Source organism: Kogia breviceps, chromosome 1, assembly GCF_026419965.1.
Source record: "Kogia breviceps isolate mKogBre1 chromosome 1, mKogBre1 haplotype 1, whole genome shotgun sequence".
Taxonomy (NCBI): domain Eukaryota; kingdom Metazoa; phylum Chordata; class Mammalia; order Artiodactyla; family Physeteridae; genus Kogia; species Kogia breviceps.
In genome coordinates this window covers 151,870,599-151,884,269 of record NC_081310.1, presented here as the reverse complement: position 1 = coordinate 151,884,269, position 13,671 = coordinate 151,870,599, and the positions used below count along the sequence as shown (strand labels likewise).

General features: G+C 41.1%; 1 protein-coding gene across 11 annotated transcripts in view; it reads left to right on the top strand.

Moving 5' to 3' along the window:
• FGGY (FGGY carbohydrate kinase domain containing) overlaps positions 1 to 13,671 on the top strand; it is a 468,943-nt gene that overhangs the window by 76,060 nt on the left and 379,212 nt on the right. The gene's annotated exons all lie outside the window — the stretch shown is intronic.

Here is a 13,671-nt window from a genome sequence, read left to right as displayed (position 1 = left end):
AGTGTTACACAGTGTCCTCCTGTGTAACCACAGTGCTGTTATCACACTTAGGACAATTAATATTAATGCACATTATTTAAATTCCTAACAGGTACCCTATTGTTCACTGTTCAAAGTGCCACTCACTTTTCCTTGCCATAGGAGTTCTGACTGATAGAGACTACATACAGAGCATATTAGCTAGATGATGAATGAAAACCTAGCTCATTATCTTAGAAAATACTTGTTAACCTTTAATGTATAGAGCTTTTGGTATACTGGGTGGATAATGCAGCTCAGAAGTGAGGCTAAACCAGCACTTACACGTTCAGGTGTATGTGTTCTTATATGGAGGAGGGCAGGCCCGATATGCCAACCAGATGTCATCAAGTGAAGTAACTGAGTCAGCAACATGAATGCAGACCCTGCTGAGGTGTGCTTACCTAAAGCCAGGGCACACTGGTTGTACCTGGGCATGGAGAGTGAAGGCGTGGGCTCTGTGTTATTCTAGGAATGACTTAGTACCTTATCTTTAACACAGTGACCCCCTTCAAACATGGCTTAATATATTCCAGTGTCACAACAATCAGAAGGATTTCCCTTACCCCCTTGGGGAAAATTAAGTCAGGGGATGGGGTGCAAAGTCGGCTGCACTTCCTCTGGTGCTGCTCTTAGAGGAGAGAGAGGCAGGGAGCGGGCTCATCCTCCCTAAGGGCTGAGACAGCAGCACGGGAGGAAGAAGGGGTAGACTTCCACGATAATATCTGCCTCTGGTGGCATGCCTGCAGTCCACATCCCTTCCTTAGTACTTGACGTCCTGATTACCTCACTCAGTTGCATATCTAAGATAAGGCTTGATTTAAAAAAAAAAACAAAACAACAGCTTTATTGAGAGGGAATTCACATACTATACAAGTCGCTCATTTAAAGTATATAGTTCAGTGCTTTTGATAGATTACATTCTTTTTATGAATTTTAGTAAAATATCTATAGCATAAAATTTACCATTTTAAGTGTACAATTCCATGGCATCAATCACATTCATAGTGTTGAACAGCTATTACCACTACCTATTTCAAAACTTGTTACCCCAAACACAAACTCTGTAACCATTAAGTAACAACTCCCTGTTCCTGCCTTCCCCCGCCCCTGTTAACCTCTAATCTACTTTCCGTCTCTATGAATTTGCCCATTCTAGATACCTTATATAAGTAGGATCTTGTATGTCTGGCTTATTTCACTTAGCATAATGCTTTCAAGATTCACCCATGTTGTAACGTGTAAGAATTTCCTTCCTTTTTTACAGCTGAATGATATTCCATTGTATGCATATGCTACATTTTGCTTTTCCATTCATCTCTTGGTGGACCCATGATGGATAATTGGGTTGTTTCTTCCTCTTGGCTATTATGAATAATGCTGCCGTGAATATTGATGCATAAATATCTGTTTGAGTCTCTGCTTTCAATTCTTGTGGGTATATATCTATGAGTGGAATTAGTGGGTCACATGGTAATCCTATGTTTAACTTTCTGAGGACCCACCCACTGTACTTTTCCATAGCAGTTCTATCATTTAACATTCCCACCAGCAAAGTATGATGATTCTAATTTCTCTACAGCTTCACGTGTTTTTATTTTCCTGTTTTTTTTTTTTTTTTAATTATAGTCACCCTCATAACTGTAAAGTGGATTCTCACTGTGGTTAATGACTTGATTTTTTGTTAGAAATCTATTGAATGAAAGTAAAATTGATTGAATTTAGGTCATCCTAGAGGTAACATTTTTTGGCCCGAACTCGGTTGAAACTTGACAAGGATTCTGAAGGTAGTGTCATAAAATTAAAGAGTTCTGGGGAAAAAAATAACAGTTATTTCTGAAATGAGTGATGCTAAAACTCTTTGATATGCATTGTTTTATGGTTGTATTGAAGGATGATTTCTCAGAACAATAGTATAAAACCGTTCTTCTAGGTTCTAGGAAGAATGGTTCAGTCATTCTCTTGCATCAGCTTATTTTTTGGTATCTTTAATAGTGCTGAGAAATGGCCTGTAAATATTAGATTTCCTTTACCCTTATTTTGGGGAAAGAAGAATGCTCTCACTCTCTGCAGAAGAAAAATTATCCTTATCTCTTCACTGATGAGTAATAGAAATAATAGAAAATTTAAAACCACAGTGGTTTGAACACACAAGCGTTCATTCTCTTCTGTAAATAAATACAGATGTATAGAGTTTGGGGCTACTGTGACAGTCCCACAATCTCATCAAGGACACTAACTGTTTTGGCATTTTTACTTCATTATCTTCAGCCCTGACTTCCATTCTCAAAGATACCTCAGGGTCCAAAATGGCTTATGGAGTCTCTGTTTTTCAGCCCACATTTCATATAGCAGGAAGAAGGAAGGTGGGAGTTGCATAAAAAGGATGTACACACCTGAGTCAACCTTCTTTAAAGAACCTTCTTTGAAGAGCTGCATAATACTCCTGCTTTCATGTCACTGGTTTATGCTCACACCCAGCTAGAGCCTGGATAAAATAGGCTTTTAGTTGGTGTGTTGCGACCTGAATAAAATTGAGTTTCTCTTACTACTAAAGAAAAAAAGCGAGAATTAATACTGAGCAAATAAAAAGATAATAACAAAATTGTAATTTCTCAGTAAGTTACACTGACCGTTATCCCAGATACTAATTTATAATCCTTCTAAGATAGTGGCAGAGAGAAGGGTGAGCACAGGACAAGTCATAGGGGTGGTGATATATAGTTTGAAACAACTGTAGCTCACAGTTTCCTTCCTTCATTCATTTCACTCACTCATTCATTTTTTCTTTGCATGTATGTTAATAGAGCACCTAAGAGGTCTCTTCTCTCTAGTTTAGCAGTAGGTAGGTACACATTTATTTAAATTATTCAAATTCCTGTGAGGGCTGGAGCCAAACACTCCTTAGCTCAAAGTTTTGCTCTGCCATTTATCAGCTGGGTGAACATGAGCAAGTCATTTAATCCTTCTCAATCCCAGGTTCCTTTTATGGTTGAAGGGAGATAAAAATTACATGGCTTTGTTTTATGGAGAAAATGTAGCACCCTGGGTGAAACCTCTAACCAGTCTGTAGTACAGAGTAGCACACAGGAAGTGCTACTAAATTATCGTTTATCTTTCCCTTCAGTCTTTATTTTTCAGCTTTACATTTTAAGGTGAAGCCAAATTCAGTTAAACAGCTTACAGGTGAGGTGTGGACAGTGGGCCATTTAGAAACCAAATAACCTGTTGGACAACTTCTCTCCCCCATTGGGATTTGTCTTGCCTTCCTGTAGGGTTCTGTGAGTCAGGGGGTGTGAGAGTGTCTCCAAAGGTCTCAGAGCTGTTGTGGGCTTGAAGAAACGAGCAGATAGCAGGAGACCACAGGCTCCACAGGCTTTCAGAGGCTGAAAGTCCAGGGAGGGCAGAAGAGAATGGACTATGCCAAGGCTGTCGGGGCGGAAGGGGAGCGGAGTGTCCATATCACGGCTTCTCACCCATGCCTACAGTTGAGACACAGACCCCCAGTGACTGGGAGTCCTGCTGCTGCCCTGCAGTAACGCTTACCTATGGGATCAGTGACGTCCCTCTTTATCTGCTCTGTTGAGTCAAACCCTGGGGAGGGTTGAGGTTTCTTCTTTCACTTTTCATCAGTAAAGCAAATCTTGATGGAAAAGGTTAGGAATCCCCACATTTGTTGGGACAAAGGTGGTAAAAATGTGTGACCTTGGGTGGTTATGATGTGCACCCTTCAATAAGAACCGCTAGTCTGAATTTGCTCAGTTCCCATAACTTTAAAAAAAATAATAACAACCAGTTTTTATTGAATACCTGCTGTGTATCAGGTACTGTTCTAGGTCTTTTTTTAAAAAAATATATGTGTATATGTGTGTATATATATATATATTGAAATATAGTTGATTTACAATGTTGTGTTAGTTGCAGGTATACAGCACAGTGATTCATATATATATATATATATATACTTTTTCAGATTCTTTTCCCTTATAGGTTATTATGAAATATTGAGTATAGTTCCCTGTGCTATACAGTAAGTTCTTGTTGGTTATCTATTTTATACATAGTAGTGTGTATATATTAATCCCAGCCTCCTAATTTATCCCTCCCCCTTTCCCCTTTGGTAACCATAAGTTTGTCTTCTGTGTCTGTGCGTCTATTTCTGTTTTGTAAATAAGTTCACTTGGATCTTTTTTTAAAAATGCCACATATAAGTGATATCATAGGATTTTTGTCTTTGTCTGGCTTATTTCACTTAGTATGACAGTCTCTGTGTCCATCCATGTTGCTATAAATGGCATTATTTCATTCTTTTTTATGGCTGAGTATAGTATGTATGTGTTTGTGTGTGTGCGTGCGTGCGTGTGTGTGTGTGCATGTGTGTGTGTGTATACCACATCTTTTTTATCCATTCCTCTGTCTTTTATTTTTCAGATCTCATGTGCTTAACCTCTAGACATGAGTTCTGTATGCCTGAAAGATAACAGCCAGTATGACTAATTTTCCAATTGAGCAGCTATGTAGCATTTCCTTGACTTAACAGTTTTCTCTGAGACCTCGAATCACTTTTAGAATTTAGTTTTGTTTGCTCTTTCATATGGTAAAGTGGAACAATCTTGGGATGGGGTTCCTCATTTACAAATAGTATGATGGTAGAGTCTTTGCCAAAAATGTTTTGGAACTGTAAAAGTGCTAAAAAATAGAGATCTCATTTTCCAGGTGATATGACAGACTCCCAGAAGGGTCTCACCCTGAAGGTGAATCTAGTAAGTGAAGTATGAGTTAGGTTTTAAGGGGAACATCCCCACATCATACATTGTTTAGGGGTCCTTTCTCTGACCCGAGAAGGCCTCCCTCGGGATGGACATGACATCTCAGTCTTGGTGGCCTCTTAAATTAGTTTGCTATCCAGGATGGCTGTCACTGTAGGTGAACTCTTGTGAACCTAGTTATTGGGCCTTTTGAATATGCTGTACCTGTGCAACTCTGGGTAGCTTCTAAGTTTCATTCACTCTGATTAAAAGTATCGGTATTCAGTCTTGGAACCCATGATACTCTAAGGGCTGTGAGGCCTTGGCCGTGCTTAGGGCCCACATTATTAAGAAACACAAGGTGGTGTGGTTTGAAGCTTGGAAGATGTGTGTGGTCCAGCCAGGTAACCTTGGGCCTCTGGCTCTCGGTCTGTCTGCAAGAGTTGGTGATTGAGCTAGTGATCCATTTAGCCCCTCCCTGGACTAAAACTCTGAGTCTGAGAGGTAATGGTGTTGGCCAAAGTCTTGCTTTGGCTTCTTTCTTAAACCTCATTTTTTGGAAAAAGTATTGTAAAAGTCTAACATTAAATTCAACCTTTGGGGATGTAATTTAGTGTCAAAATGCTCTACTCTTCCCTTTTTTTCGCCTCTTCCAGTTGGTTTAATATTTTTTAGTATACCTTCTTTTTTTCTTGTTTTCTTCCTTCCTCTCTCTAAATTATTGTCAAGGTCCTTTGAAGAGAATTCTTAAATGTTATTGAGAAATTGCAGTCAGGGAGTCCTTTGTTCCCAAGTCATTTAGAAGATTGCCTTTCCTTTTGTTAAATACGAAAAATTGTCAACCTGTATTGTGAGAAGGTGCCAGAAACTGCATTCACCAATAAAAAGTGTCAGCTCTCATTATTTCCCAGATATTATTCTTTTCAAAAGCTGAGTGCTCTCCTCAGGCTTTCTAAACAATCTTCGGCTCATTCATCTTCCTGGTTTCGTTACATTTTGAACCTCTCTGGGTCTGTATAGAGTGGCAGCCTGTCTTTTAAAAATTAATGGGTTCCAAATGCCATTCAAGCCTATTTCTGCCCTCAACCTCCTCCTCCCTTCTCCAGCTCTTCCTGTTAGGAGTCTTATATTCTGTATAAATATTGAGCTGGAGATAGTTTCTGAAGAGGTGTTTGGACTTTTAATTAGCACTGACAGCCTGTCTGCTTGGGCTTTTGCTCTGCGGTCTCCATGGAAAAGTCAGGCAGGTCAGTATGGAGGGGGTGGGGAGGCCCGCAGTGGATATGTTCCTGGCGGCTGGCCCTAGAGACACTGAACTCTGAGCCAACCATGAAGTCATTTTGAATTTAAGGAGTCTTGCTAATCCAAGGCAATGTGTCTTAATTTGACAAAGTAAAGACTGCCCGATAAGCAACCCTAACTACAAGTTCTGTGAAACTGGGGGTGTTTGTAAGTTTAGATTGTGCTAGAGAAATGTGGTGATGTGGAAGAATGGGTTCATTTTCTTCTGTTTACTCCCTTTCCCAGCCCCTCCCCCCTCCTCTCCTCCTCTCTTCCTCCCTGCCTGCCTCTCTCTCTCTCTCTCTCTCTCTCTCTCTCTCTCTCTCTCTCTCTCTCTCTCTCTCTCTCTCTCTCTTACTTACTTTGGCCCAATTCAGCCCTGCAGTCTGGCCTCTGCAGTGGCTTGATGTGAAATTTGAGAAACATATGTAGTTTTCTATTTCAGGAAAATGATCTCAGGAATTGAATGTGTTTTTTTGGTTGGCTGTTAAGCTCTGATCTTGCCCAGTGTGGTTTTTTGATGATGGGAAAGAGGCTTCAGAATGCTTTTTATCAGAATTTCGTGTCACAAACCTTACAGCTTGGTTGCTTTCGCTGGGCCCCCACCCCCTCCCCAGCCCACGACACAATGTCATCTATTCTGTCAGGAGTGGGAAGAAGTGTGCATTGTTCGCATTACAATCAGTTCATTGCTGCAGGCACGCACATACATGAAAATGGCCGCCGTGTCTGTCCTTCACAAAAGCTATTTTAAATGTAGTTCATTGGAGGACCAGGGGTCTGCATACTGTTGCCCATAAAGGAAAAGGGATCCATGGGGGAGAAGTTGGCCTTTGTCTTGCCTTGGAAGGGCCAGTATTCTTCTTTGTTCTTGAGGTGAGAGCCAACAGTGGGCCCAGTGCCCTGCAAACTAAACTTCATTGATCTAGCCATGCAATGGATGTGCAGACCAGAAGCGTCACTGGGGCCTGATGAGAGCGGAGCTGAGCGAGGGGCTCTGGCGAGTGAGGCTGGCACAGGTGCTGGCTGAGGGTGGGGTCCGACCTGCCACATGTCCAAGGGTTTCCAGTGAAATGAGGCACGGCCCCAGCCCGAGAAAGGCTCCCTGACCTGTGGTTCTCCACTAGATGTGAGCTTCTTGAAGATGGTAGCGTGTCCCTGTTCATCTTTGTATCCAGGGAGTACTTGCTGAATTACTAAGGGAATCATGTGCTCAAGCGGAGGTCTCTACAGAATATGCTGGGAGTACAGAGAAGGGACTGACCTACCCACCTCAGAAATTGGGGTGGGGTAAGGGACACAAAGGAGGAGAAAGTCCAGGAAAGGCTTACCTGGAGGAAGGGAGCTGACATTCCTGGGCAATATGCAAGTTACCCTATTTGATTCTTACAGTGGATCATTTTTATAGATGAGGAAGCCAAGGCACAGGGAGGTCAACGAACATGTTCAAGATCACACAGATACTGAGGAGCAGAGGCTGGGTCTGAACCTAGGTTTGTGTGGCTGCAAAGCAGTGCCCCTTGTAATGGCCCACCCTCCTATCAGGGGAGAAAGGATGGAAACCCTAGTGCCTTTTACACTGCACTTGTCTCCTTCTCTTGATTGGTCTGTAGTGAACTGATCATCTCCTTCTGGCCCTAAGATCTGACCTTTGTCTAAAGGGTTTGGGAAAGTTTAAGAGACTTTCAGGCGGTGGTGGAGGTGGGTTTCCCAGGAAGTGAACGCACTGAAGCTTAAGCTTCAGGGACCCTTGCTCGCATGGCCCTGTGAGTGCAGGTAGTTGTTGGGAGTCATAGAATGTTCCAGGTGGAGAGGGGTTGCAGTCAGGAAGCATTTCTACATAGGCATTTCTGATCTCAGGAAAAGGGAACCTAAATCCCCGAGTCTCTAAGTATTTGTTTTAATTTTTTTCGTATTGTAAATATTCATTACTGTATGTGATCTTGTATTCATAATTTTGTATTCCTTTCTTTACGAGTTCCCCCATATAAAAGCTTCAGGCCCTTCAAGATGTGGATTTGCCCTGGAAGTGGTGTGAGAGCACCCTTCATGGAAGAAGGAATGTAAACTCAAGGTAGCCACGGAGTTTGGGCTCTGGCGTAACACGCCAGCCCTGGGACTCATTGTGTGACCTGGAGCAAGCTTCTTACCTTTTCTGCACTTCATTTTGCTCTTTGTACCCTGTGGGCTTGCTGTAGAGATTGTAAGCGTTCACATGTATAAAGCTTGTAGGAAAGCATGCTTAGGACTCAACAGATGTCAGCTGCCCCTGGTGCTGTGATTGTTATTTGTTACTGGTATATGAGACCCACATAGATGGAGCTGAATACCCGTGTCTGCCATTAAAACATTGACCTTCTGAGGCGGATAGTGCAAGGACAACTTCAGACTTACATTAAAAAGCCCACAGACTATCCCTTTATGCATTGATTTCCTTATCATCTTTGACCATCATCCAAATGGCTTCAAATAAATTTCATTATGTGGAAAACTGGTGATATGTTCACAGAGCTGAGACAGGAGCTGTCCTCATCTCCAGCCACTCTTCATCACACACCAAGATTCCAGCCCTGTCAGACGTCTTGCCCAGTCCCTGGGCCTTTTCCTGTCTTCTTTGCACGTACTGTTCCTCTCTCTAGAACATCATCTGTCTGCTTTTCTCCTTGCTGAGCTGTTGCTCATCCTTCAGAACCCATCTTAAATGTCTTGTTGTTTGTGAAGCCCTACAGACTCCCCGGGGCAGTTAGACACTCCCTCTTCATTGTTCCTCTAGTTTTCTAGCACTTCTCTCGTTGTACTGTAATTATTTCTCGGCACATGTTTTTCTTGTACTAGCTTCAGAACCCTTGGGATGAAGAAACCACTGTTTATTCACCTTTGTAGCGTGTATGACGCATATTAGGTGCAGAGAAATTTGGGAGGGATTGGAAAAAGTGTTTCTTTTCGTGTCATTACAATATGTCATTTTTACAGATGCGGAAACTGCGACTCAGAGAGATCAGGGAACACATTCAAGATCACACAGCCACTAAGGAGCAGAGAGGCTGGATCTGAACCTAGGTTTGCATGGCTCCAAAGTGGTGCCCCTTTCTGTGGCCCATCTTTCTAGCAGGGGAGAAAGGATGAAGACCCTAGTTCCTCTCACATTGCACTTGTCTCCACCTCATGTTCGATCTGTAATGAACTGATCACCTCCCTCTGGCCCTAAGATCTGGCCTTTGTTGAAATTATTTGGAGAGTATAGGACGCATATTAGGTGCAGAGAAGTTTGGGGGGATTGACTGGAAAGAATTTTTCTTTTCATATCATTATATTTTAAAAGCCACAATCATTTGTTCCAGAAGAGCTGTATGGTATGATTATACAGAATCATGTTTTCCCATTGGTTTTTACTCCAGTTTAAGAAAGGTACTTAATGTCTGATTGATCCTCAATTTGAAGTGACTTTGTACCATTTTCCTTGTTTCCCTGCTTCCAGCCCTCTGATTTAAGCAGATGATGCTCTGTAAATAATTACTTGTGTCTTCCTTGCTCTAAACTGTAACTTGGTGAGTATAGGACCTTGCATGTTTGGTCTGCAGCTCTATCCCCAAGACCTAACCCTGGGATTGACACAGGGTAATAGTTCTAGAAGAACTATTACCTCTTCTAGTAGAAAAAAGTATAATAATAATTTTAGTGGTATTTTATACTAATAACAGTGTTTAACACATGCTGGCACTGTTGTGTGCACTTCAGACATACGAGCGCCTTCAGTCCTCCCAGCAGCTTTGTTTTATATGTACTATAATTACCATGCATATTTTACAGAGAAAAAAACTGAGGCTCAAAGAGGCCAAGGACCTTGTCCAAGACCACACACCCAGTGAGCAGCAGAGCTGGGATTTGAACCCAGGCAGTCTGGCCCCAGAATGCAGGCTTTTTACCACAATGGCGTACTGCCTGTGATTAGTACTAATGAGCTCAGCTCTTATTAGTTAACCGATTATTAAGGGAATCCCACAGAGACCTGTTTTTCTAAAGTGAAGAGTTCATTTGTTAGGTGTTTATTTACCGTAAACCATTGGTTCTCAAAGCGTTATCCCCAGACCAGCAGCATGAACATTACCTGGAAATATATTAGAAATGCAGATTCTCTGGCTTCACCCCATCTACTGAATTAGAAACCCAGGGAGTGGGACCCATTAATCTGTTTTAACAAATCCTAGAGGAGCTTCTGATGAGAACCACGGCCCAAGACTAAATAATTTTCTCTGGAATTTTACTTCCTTCTTTTGGCTTTTCTTCTTCTTTTTCTTCTTCTTTTTTTCTTTCCCTTTCCCTTTCCCTTCCTTTCCTTTCCAGGGTAGAAAATAAGAACATTTTAATTTTTCCCAGGTTTATTGAGATATAATTGACATATGACATTGTGTAAGTTTAAGGTATGTGTTGTGTTGATTTGATACACTTATATATTCAAAATGATCACCATGGTAGCATTTAAGATCTATTCTCTTAACAACTTTCAAGTATATAATAAAGTGTTATTAGCTATAATCACCATGCTGTACATTAGACACCCAGAACTTATTCATCTTATAACTGGAAGTTTATATCTTTTCACCAATGTCTCCCCATTTCCCCCACCCCCAGCCCCTGGCAACTGCCATTCTCCTCTCTGTTTCTATGAATTCCACTTTTCCAGATCCCACATGTAAGTGACATCATACAATATTTGTCTTTCTCTGTCTGAGTTATTTCATTTAGCACAATTCCCTCAAATTCTGTCTGTGTCATTGTAAGTGACAGGATTTCTTTCTTTTTCGTGGCTGAATAATATTCCACTGTATACCTATACCATATCTTCATCCTTCTATCCATTGACACTTAGATCATTTCCATTTCCAATTTACATTTCCCACCAACTGTTTAAGCCGTACTGGTTGTATGTGTGTTGAGGGAAGCCGTAAGAGCTAGAGCTAGTCACTAGCATCCTTGCCAGAGGGTGTCCTAAGAAATGGATTGCATGTTTTGCAAGGCAGCAAGGACTCCAAAGTACTCCAGAGAGTGACTGGTATTCCTAGGAGTGGAATTCTGGGAGGTCCAGTTCCAGAGAAAACCAGGCACCACGTGAGACATTTTATGTTTTAAATCTCCTTGTTTTCAAAAAGGTATCTAAAAGCTATTTAACTGTGTCAAGATTTAGTCTTAAGGGTTTTTTGTGTGTTAAAGAGGCCATTGGTGCAAGTCAAGACCTAAGGACTGTAAAAATATTGATGCAACTGTCAGAGGTACATGGTATTTGACCTTCTATTAATAAAGACAAATTACCACATTTCTGTGATATTTGAGTCTGCAAGAATGTCCCTTAATTCTGCTGGTATTCCATTCCACAGCTACTGGGGCTGAGGGGACAAGGGACACAGGCTTGTGTTTCTGATTTATGAGGTGGAATAGTAGTCTGATTTACTAAACTGAAAGTCAGAGAAGGTTCAGATAACAACAGAGTGAAACTTCATGAATGATAACAGCCACAGCAACAACTCAAGTATTTGCTGGTATAGCAGCAAATTTGGCCTGAAGTCATCCGTAGAATAAAGTACAAGCTGGGGGGAGTGATTAGTAGCGGAGCACAAATAAATAGAGGGCAAGGTAAGTACTGAGCTGATTAAACTGGAAGCAGGAGGACTTTGAGGGAGGTTTTTTCGTGGAGCTTTCCAGGATATAGGGAGTGGGGTGTTCATTGTGGCTGTTTGCTAACACCATCCCACTTCAGGGATTGTTCCTTTTCACCCAGATTTTATGCTGGGTCATGCCAGCATAGCAGAGTAGGGTAGTACACCCTGAGTTACTTAAAAGATGTCTCAGCGTACGCAGGGCAGCGTTTTTATTTTTCACCCTCGTCTTTGCTTCGTTTAAAGAGAGCACTTCGGAATCGGTTCATCTAAGCCTCCAACTTCAAAGGGAGCTCATTCTGGTTTGACAGCGGTCACATCCATTTTTTGCCAATTCTTTGACCTTTAGAATAACGTGCACTCAGGTCTGACCTGTCAACTGTCTATAAAAATCCATCCCCATCAAGGACTTAATATTTTCAAGAGCACATCTGAAGGATGGGAACCCTTCTAATTTTGTTCCTGCAGGACTTGTTTTGGGAGAAACCAGCTGCTGCTTCTAGTCTTAATGAGATGTGACTTTAGAGGGGGCCTCGACTTACATTATGGTCCTGTACCCTTTTATTACAAGCTACGCATGATGTTTTTAGCCATTCACGTCAGCAGTTTTCTCCAGCTGCAGTCAATTTTATCTCATTCTTGTTGATCATGATCATTTGACTGTGAAAGTATAAAAAGAAATTTAAAAAACACAAGTGTTTCCAAAGGCCATTTGCCATGGGAAAATAGAATATGGTGACCTTTCCACTTATGTCCATTTGGGGGCTTTTGGCCACGAGGGTCAGTTCACATGTGGCTTCTGGGACCATTCTTTGTTTTGGTGTGTTTCAGGCAGTCCAGATGTCTTGAAATTCTGCAGAATGAGAAAGAAAAGCCAGAGAGGAGTCTGATTCGATTCAACTAGAACCTGATTGGCTAATTAGGATAATAAAATTCCTGATGCATCTTATTCAAGTCTCTGCAAAATAGTAAAAATAATATTACTTTATGTTTAAATAGTTCCTGTCCTCTTAAAGAACTCAAGCAGGGTCCCTTTCTGTACACCCTCCGTTCCCAAAATATATCTGAGATGTTGTACGTGGTTTCAGGATGCAGGCACCTCATCATGAAGGATAAATGACCGTGGTGTTGGGAATAATATATTATTGGAATTACCTAAAATCGGGGCTGAGGAAGCCTGTCAAGCTTCTAATAGCTATGAGACATTTTTGTATCTCAGTTTCTTTATTTATATTGTAGGGATAATATAGTATCTTTCTCAGAGACTTATCAAGACCATTGATTGTGTTAATACGTGTAAAGCTTTTACATAGTAATACTGGCACATGGTAAGTTCTCAGTAAGTGTTGTCGTTTGTGTTGGTTTTAGAATCAGTCAAATATGAATTTAAATGCCCCCTCTGTCACTTACTGGTCATATAGTCTTGGGCAATACTGATAACGATCAACATGGCTGCCATTTACTGACTATAACTTATAATGCCAAGCATTGTATTAGGTACTTTATATACCTTCTTTTTCTCTCAAAACTTACTTTAACTTTCCAAGGTATGTATGATTATACCTACTTCATAGTTGAGTAAGTTAAGGTTTAGAGATACTAAGAAGCTTGCCCGAAGTAACAGAGCTGGATTAGTAGCAAAGCTGACTCTCTAAAGTTCTTGTTCTTAGTCAGCTACTTAGTTAGGTTCCCCAAGCCATAGTTTTATCATTTCTAATAGGAATAACAATAACTCTTTGTCAGGATTACATACTGAACGTAAAGTATTTGGTACCTACTGGGCACTCTTGACATGATGCACTGTGATATTATTATCACCTCCTATTACAGCTTTCCATGCAATAGAATTTTCCTTTTTTCTCTTCCTCATGTCATGTATATATCTGTAGGGATTGAAAGAAAGTTCTTAAGGATGGGTTCTTGCATTTCTGAGAACTTCAGAATCACATGTATGATTTGGTGCTGTATTT